Source organism: Jaculus jaculus, chromosome 3 (assembly GCF_020740685.1).
Source record: "Jaculus jaculus isolate mJacJac1 chromosome 3, mJacJac1.mat.Y.cur, whole genome shotgun sequence".
NCBI classification, from domain to species: Eukaryota; Metazoa; Chordata; class Mammalia; order Rodentia; family Dipodidae; genus Jaculus; species Jaculus jaculus.
The window spans coordinates 173,724,136-173,732,733 of record NC_059104.1 but is presented as its reverse complement, the minus strand read 5'-3'; positions in this window follow the sequence as shown (position 1 = coordinate 173,732,733).

Below are 8,598 nucleotides of genomic sequence, written 5' to 3'. Positions count from 1 at the left end.
TCCCGTGAGTGCAATAATTACACGTGTGAGCTACTACACAATACAGTTCTATGGAGTGCTAGAGATCAACCCCAGGGCCTTGTGCATGTTGGGCAAGCATTCTACCAACTTATCTCTAGCCCGAGCCTTATTTAATTTCTTTTTTTTTTATGACCGGGGGTGGGGGCAATAGAATTGGCATGCCAGGGCCTCCAGCCACAGCAATGAACTCCAGATGCAAGCACCATCTTGTGCCATGTGCAACCTTGTGCTTTTGTCACCTTGGGAGTCTGGCTTATGTGGGATCTGGAGATTTGAACGTGGGTCTATTAGACAAGTATCTTAGCTGCTAATCCATTTCTCCAGCCCCTTATTTTTTCATTCTTTATAAGCACTCTAGTTAAGCATATATCCCACTCTTTTCCAGTGCCTTCAAGTAGATTTCTGTGATTTGTCTAAAGACACAGAGATAAGAGGTATAGAATTCAACTCAGAGCTTTGTCTAGCCCACCCCCAGCCCTTCCAGTCTTTTGTAATGTCATCCTTTACTTTTGCTAATTGTACTGGAAAAGATGGAAATAATGTTTTTAAAACAGGACACAGGGCCAGGTGTGGTGGTGGCACTTACCTTTAACCCCAGAACTTGGGAGGCAGAGGTAGGAGAATCACAGGGAGTTTGAGGCAACACTGAGACTACATAGTGAATTCCAGGTTGGTCTGAGCTAGAGTGAAACCCTACCTTGAACAAACAAAAACAAAAACAAAACAAAAAACATATAGAAGAGGAACTTAACCTCATAAATGGAGGGCAAATAACCTCAAAACTTACATAGCTTATTTGGACTTCATAATGCAGACCAATTTTTTAAAGAGTATTTTTAAAGACATTGTAGAAATATTTCAGATTACAGATGAATCTGACAATGCAGGTTTAGAGTAATTTAAATAAAAAAAAGGAATAATATAGGAAAACCTCAAAGGAACACTGAAATTTCTGTAGGGCTACAGAAAATGATGGAGAAAAGACCACCACTCGCAGCTCTGTGCACAGAAATGCAGGCACTACAACATACAGACTACTGTTCTCTTCCTTCCTGTAAGGAGGGCAGCTCCCCCGCTTTTCCACGGCTTCATGCCTCCACCTACGAGCTCAGTCATAGCTCTGTTTCTCAAAGTGATACACTAGTGATCTGCGACATGTCCCTGTCTTCTAGGTCCTTCCATCAGCACTTAAACACATTAAAAAAAAAAAAAAATCTAGTGTAGTCTTTTTTAAAAGTCCCCTTTACTCCACATACCCCTCCATCTTCATAATCCAACTTCTCTACAGGCTTCCATGCTTTCTCCCGATACACCTCCACAATCTAACTTTTGCCAACACAATACCCTCAAGATTGCCCATACTAATTATGAGCCTGTTGCAAAAACCAATAGGCATTTTGAAATGCAGTTGCCTTTTCTGTGATTGGGAATGAGAGAAACTACTGCCAGGAACATTATGGAAGCTGGATGCAGGCACCTAATTTGCAAGGTGCCATACAAAGGATGCCTGTCAGCAATGCCTCATGTCTTGATATGTCTCCCCTTCCTCTAATTCATCACTCACACCTTGTTCACTTTTCCCCAGACTTCCCGAGTAGCCCTTGGAGCTAGGATGTATTCAAATCTGAGCTCGACAGTTTCAAATTCACTGTATTCACAGTTGGGATGGAGTACAATGTACTCTGGCCTCCTTCTCAAAAGTCTGACATTGATCTGGAGTAATTATTCATGTTTTGTGTGTGGTCCTTTGTTAGCATTTTTTTACAAACAGGAAACTGTATTTAGTGCTGCTTCTGTCCTATGAAAGCTTCACTCCAAAGTGTTTGCAATTAGAGGAGTAACATGTGATTTCAGTTAGAAAATTTATAACATGAAATTTTATTACATACCTGTTCAAAATAAGTTATTTATGCAGCTTAATAATAATTTTCTTTGGGGACTACTACTCATTAAAAAATGTTCTCTAGGCATTAAAAATGTAAATGTTTTGGTTTGTTCACATTTTACAGATAAAGTCTTGGAAATTTAAGAACCTTATTAGGGTCTCAGAGCTGACGAATGGCCTATCAGACCATAAAATTGACCCTCTTTTATACAGTACTACCTGCTAACTTCATTTCATCATCCTAAGCACTAGGAACTTACAGTTACATTGGATTTATGGGGCATGTTCTATGATACTAAATCCTCTCCTGAATAGCAGACCTACATTATATATATATTTTGCAGTCACAAAGGAAGAAGTGACTCTTTACTACAGAGGGCAGAGATGACCAGGTCTTGGGGAAGTGACATGTAACATAGAAAACAGTATCTTCTTGTTACCAAAATATCACAGCAGCATTTCTTTTCTGGTTGGTCTAATGGAATCTCTTTTGGGCTAGACTCATTTGTTTGTGGGACAGTGCATATGCCTTGTATGTTTAGTAGCATTCTTGGCCTCTACCAGATCAATGCTGTAAGAACTCCTGATCTTGAACAACTGTGACAAACAAATGCTTCTAGACCTTGCTGAACATCCCCAGGTAGCAAACTGTCCCCTTCCAAAAGCTTTAGCTCCTGCTTTATCATGTACTCCTATTATAATAAACAATGTGAAGATGCCAACTAGATAGTCTAGAAAAATACATTTCTTTGAGATTCTAATTAATGATAGAAGAGATACCATAATGGGAAAGAATCCAGTACCATTCATTATGATAGCTTGTACACCTTTTTTTAAATGGTATTTTAAAATCTTAATTCTAGATATGGCAATCCTGAAAATTGTTAACACAAAGCCATGGGTTAACAGGCTGTTAAGGCATATGCCTGCAAAGCCTAATGACCCAAGTTTAATTCCTCAGTATCCATGTAAAGCCAGATGCACAAAGTAGTGCATGCATCTGAAGTCTGTTTGCAGTGGCTGGAGGCCCTGGCATGCCCATTCACTGTCTCTCTTCTCTCTCTCTGCTTGAAAAAAAAAAAAAAAAAAAAAGAAAAGAAAAGAAACACCCATAAGTGGAGAATATCAGAACATTTGCAACATTTTATGAAAGGAAAAACTGATTACTTTAGGCATAATAGGGAAAAAATAAGATTAATTTAGGAGATACATTGTTAGCTATTTTGAAATCAAAGCCTCTTGCCCACAAAGGTTCAAACATAAAAGATAAATCAAGGGACTAGGAGATTGCTCAGTGGCTAAAGGCGCTTGCTTGCAAAGCCTGACAGCCCAGGTATGATTTTCCTGCACCCATTTAAAGCCTGATAGCCTGATGCGCAAAGTGATACATACATCTGGAGTTTGTCCACTGTAGCAAGAGACCCTGGCATGCCTACACACACACACACACACACACACACACACACACACACTCCCTCTCTCCTCTTTTCTCTCACAAGGAAATAAGTAAAAATAATTTTTTAAAAAGTTAAACCAAGAACAGCAAAAATGTTTGTAGGGGATAGGACATAAATGAGCTGAAGTTTAAATTAATCAAACCAGTATAAAACTATTGGCATTGAACCAGAATGATTGCAAAGTGGTTAAGGTTCTTCCCTGCAAAGCCTAAGGACCCCAGTTCCATTCTCCAGCACACATGTAAGACCAAATGCACAAGGTTGCACATGTGTCTGGAGTTTGTTTACACTGGCTGAAGGCCCTGGTGTGCCCATTTTCTCTCTAATAAATAATTTTTTATTTATTTATAAAAAAGAAAAAAACATTGGCAGTAAGTAAAAAAATGAGATATGTAATCAGATATTGGTTTTAATACTCTTTTTCTGGCTCTATGAGGTAAGAAACATACAAGGCAATCCTGCAGTATCTTGTAATGTCAGAAATGAAAAGGAGGAGATATGTAAAAAGAAATGGTATCCAAAAAAAAAAAAAAATCGCTCAATGGCCAAAGATGACAATGCAACACTGGCCTGAACCCCAAGTAAAAGTACATATCTACAAGTCAAGATTAGTATAAATGACTTAATGAGTGGGGAAAAGAAACACATTTCTCTTATAGAAGAATCCCCAACACTTTATGGAGATTCTGTTTACCATCCAATCCACCGTTCCCCTCAGCAGACTGTGCTTGGTGAGTCACTTCCAGAGAGAAGAATATGTGGGTGAGCTGAGCAACTTCATAGTGCAAATCTCACATTTTAAATCATCCCAGGATCAGGATGGGTACTTATAGGGATTAAGAGTAATGTAGCTCCTATTTGTAGGCAGCCAGACAGGGTGACAGGCCCCCAAAGAACCAGTATATATCTGTATGGCTTGACAGAGTCAATGAGCTCAGATACATAATAGGCACAGAAAACAGTCTGGGAACAAAAATCCAAAGCCTTCACTTCAAAAAGGTCAAAAGTCCTGACTGATGCCAACACGGTCAGCTGGCCCACACATCAAAAGTAATGGGTCTTTGTCTAATTCAGACTATTAAGAGCTGCCCACATACATTCAGACCAATCCAATCTACCTGGGCTTGATACTTAATGTACATCCCCAAGGGTATCAAAGCTCCCTAGGAGGCTACTCCATAGGGTCCCCTCCTAGCTTTGGGAGCACTTCGACTTTAGTTTCACTTTCTTTTCTAATAAACACTTGTTTAACTTGTACTTCTGCTATGTCTGCCCTTGTAATTCTAGCCTGGTCATAAAACAGTGAACTCAAGAGCCACTGGCTTGGGAAGTGTTAATAATCCCTGCATGTCCAGCACTCTAACCCCTAAACTGATCCTTTCCAGACCCAAGAAAGCCTGCGTAGCTCAAGCTGTGTGGCTCAGACTGCATGCCTCAAAACTGGTAATAACATCATCAGTCACACGTCACTGTCAATACACATTATTGATATGACCACCATTATATACTCCTTGCCCAAGCCCGTCATTCTACCCTAACCACGAAGAAGAAAATCAGACAAATTCAAGCAATGGGCCATGTTGCAAAATAACTGAACTTCTCAAAACTGTCAAAGTCATCAAAAACAAGGAAAGATCAAGAAACCATCAAGGAGACTAAAGAGGCAAAAGTAACCAAACATTATCTGGAATCCTGGACACAAATTGAGGACAGAAAGCCAAGCACGAGGAAGATGATTGCAAAGTCCAGCGTAAGTGCAACTTCATAGCTGAGTTCAACTGTCTTAGTTTTACAAAAAGGGCATGGCATGGGTAAGGCATTAAAACCAGGAACCCTTCGTTTTATTTTTTTTTTAATTGCATTTTAGTTGAGGATATACATCCTCAGAAAATACATTCCCCAGAAATGTGTGTGCAAGTACAGAAAGAATTGCACCAGTAACTCCAGCAGCACTGCCTATAATTCCTAAACTCTGGACAGGATCGTCATTCATCCACTATAGTAAGTTGTGGTAAAATATCTCCTCTTCTATATGTACCCCCATACCCCTCTTCCCACACTTCTCTTTCTAATGCTAGAGACTGAAACTAGGACCCTATGTATGCTACTTAAGTGACCAACTATTTGAGCTATAGCCTCAGCCTTGGTCAAATTATAAAATGAAATTCTATACAGTTATGAAAAGCATGATCTGCAGCTACAATGCTGCTAGATCTCACACTCAATGAGAGAAACACCAAACTAACAACATTGTGTAGTACTATATAATACCATTTTTAATATTTTATGTATGAGAGAGCAAGAGCAAGCGAGCGAGCAAGCAAGCGCACAGCAAACAGAAAGTGAGTATGGGCACACCAGGGTTTCCTGCCACTGCAAATGAATTCCAGATACACACACTACTTTGTGCATCTGGCTTCATGTGGGTACTGGGGAGTCAAGCCCAGGCAGTCTGGTTTTGCAAGCAAGTGCCTTTAACTGCTGACACCTCTCTCTAGTCCCAATAAGCCCATTTTTAAAAGATCAAGACAAAGAAAACTAAACTATACTATGCTGTTTATAGATTTATCATATGTACACTTAAAATGGGTTAGGAGTAGGAAACAGCTACCATAAATGTCAGTTTAGTGTGCCTCCTGTGGGAAGTGGGTGCTTACTGGGAGGCCCTGAGTGGGTGGGGTTTGCAGGTGCTGCTGATGACTTAAAAGAGTTCACTAGTGATTACCTGGACCAGGATTCATTAAATTACACTTTTATCTTCAACAAACTTGCCCATATGAATTCCATTACACTAAAATTGGGCTTAAAAAGGGTTTACAACACCAGAAAAGCATTAAAAGAATAAACCAAGGTAGCAGGAAAACAGATTTGTTGTGGGTAGGAAAGAGAGAGAAGATTGAGCACAGCAAAAGACTAACAAGCATAATCAGTATTTCAAAAAGGTTCAAACTTAAGCACCTACCAAAACTAAGACAAACCAGGAGATAACACTCCTCAATTAGTAAAAATCAGTATCATTTGATAAGATGAGGGTGAAGCATATAGTATAACTTAATTGCTACACTCTTGTAAAGCTGCATGCTCAAACTACTGAAAACTTTAAAAACAGGCTTGACTTTTCAGTCAATACCTTCTTCTCTGGGAAATTACCCAGTGTGAAAAGTTTCTTTTTCTTCTTTATTTGTATCACAAGAGTGTGGGATTAGAATAAATGATTCTCAATAATCCAATTATGTTAATGAGATAAATGTATAAATTTGTGACTCATTCTCAGTCAAGCTGCAATATGGTAAAAAGACAATTCCCAAAGAGATAATGAGTGCCTGCTACTGTTCTTGCACTTGGCTGGTGCACAAGTGCTGGTGACCGCCGAAGGGTCAGCAACAACGCAACCACAGATGCAAGGTGGGTAGGTAGCACGTTGGTAGGAGGATCATCGTGAGTTCAAGGCCACCCTGAGACTACAAAGTGAATTCCAGGTCAGCCTGGGCTAGAGTGATAACCTCCCTCGAAAACCCACCGAAAAAAAAAAGAAAATGAGAGGACACACTGGTAGCAAGCATCACAGGGACGGCAAAGGTTTTCACGGACTTGTTCATTTTCAGTGAGGAAAGCCGCTGTGAGAAGGCAGCCGTGGAGCACAGGCGGCTGGAGTAGCCTAGGACTCAAGACACACACCTGCTCCTCGCACAGAGAGCCTGAATCCGACGGGACAGGTGGAAGTAGGACTTGCAAAGCATTTTTAACTGCGCGTGAGCAACCAGTGGTACTAGGTCTCCCTGCAAAGGTTTGACATTAGGAGCGTGACCCCGCTTCTAGACTCACCTCCACCCCCAGACGCCTCAGAACCTCGCCTGGACCTTGCATCTTCCAGGATGGTCAGGGCGCACATGAAAATCCCTACATCACGCACCCCAGGGGGGCTGGCAGCACTTGCTCTCCACCCCTCAGAGGCGGCTGCATCCCCTTCCCTGTATTCACTCACAACGAAGGCACCAGAAGGGTTCCCCTGGAGGGTCCCTCCTTACTCTACAGCCAGCAAGATACCCACCCAAGAAGGGGTGATCCCATACCTCGGGTCTCCGTGGGGATTGGTGGCAAAGGTTAGATCCCAGCGCGCCGAGCCACGGATTGAACAGGGAGAGGGCACTCTGAAGGAGAGGGCACAACAGGCTTTGCAGTTTGACGAGAGAGCTGAGCTCTCTCCGGCTCTTAAGGCCTCTCCTCCCCACTGGCCTTTGGGCGGGGCGGGGCCCCAGGCTTGCTGCGTGGGCTGGCCCAGTGTGGTTGGGGTCTTTCCATTGGCTGGCTCTGCCAGGAGCCTCACTCAATTTCTCCTCTACCAATTCTCACTTCCCTCCCACTCATTTCCGCAGGCGTCCCCCCATCCTCCAGGAGCACGTGTGTAGGCACTGTCTCCTTCCTTTGAGTGGCGCAGGAGGGCACATCTCGGAGTTAGGAATTGCCTTTTGCATACAATTTCCTTGCGTAAGGGGTGTGTGTGTGCATCAGGGTCTCTTGCCACTGCAAGAGAATGCCCATCTGGATTTTGTGGCTTTGCAAGCCTTTTAACCACCAAACCATCTCCTCAACCCCCAGATCCTACCCTTGAATGGCCTTTCCCAGACTGGCTGACTCCTCAAACTCAGTCTCCCTTTATTTACCTATGCAATATTCTGTAATCACTGAGCCTGAACTTTGTGTGTGACAGTTTTTTGGGCCCTATCTAGTAGTGAACAAAATATTCAAGGTTTACTTCCCTTACCTTCATCCCTATGGAGTTTACATTCTGTTGATGGGGCAGGTAAAGAAGCTAAACACACCAGGTGTTGACCATTGCTGTGAAGACAAGCTCAGTCAATACAGGGGCATAGTGCTGGGAGTGAAGCAAGAGGTGAGTCTTATTTCCTTAAGGAAAAAAAAAAGACTAGGCTAAGGTGACATCTGCAAAAAGTGAGAGAGTGAGCCATGTGGACATGTGAGATGACAGAAGGAAGTCTCAAGGATAGACATCTTCGGGCAGGTGCATCCTTGATATATCTGAGGAACATCTGAGTCAAATCAACCATGATGATCACCCTGACTTTGATTTACCAATAACCAGACTTCATCCACCTTCTAATGAACATAATAATTTATTCCCGTGCAAATTTAAGGCTTTGGCCACTGAAGACAGAGATAACAGAGTTTACTTAGAGCCCACCATGTCCATTAGGATTGATTAACTGACATGAG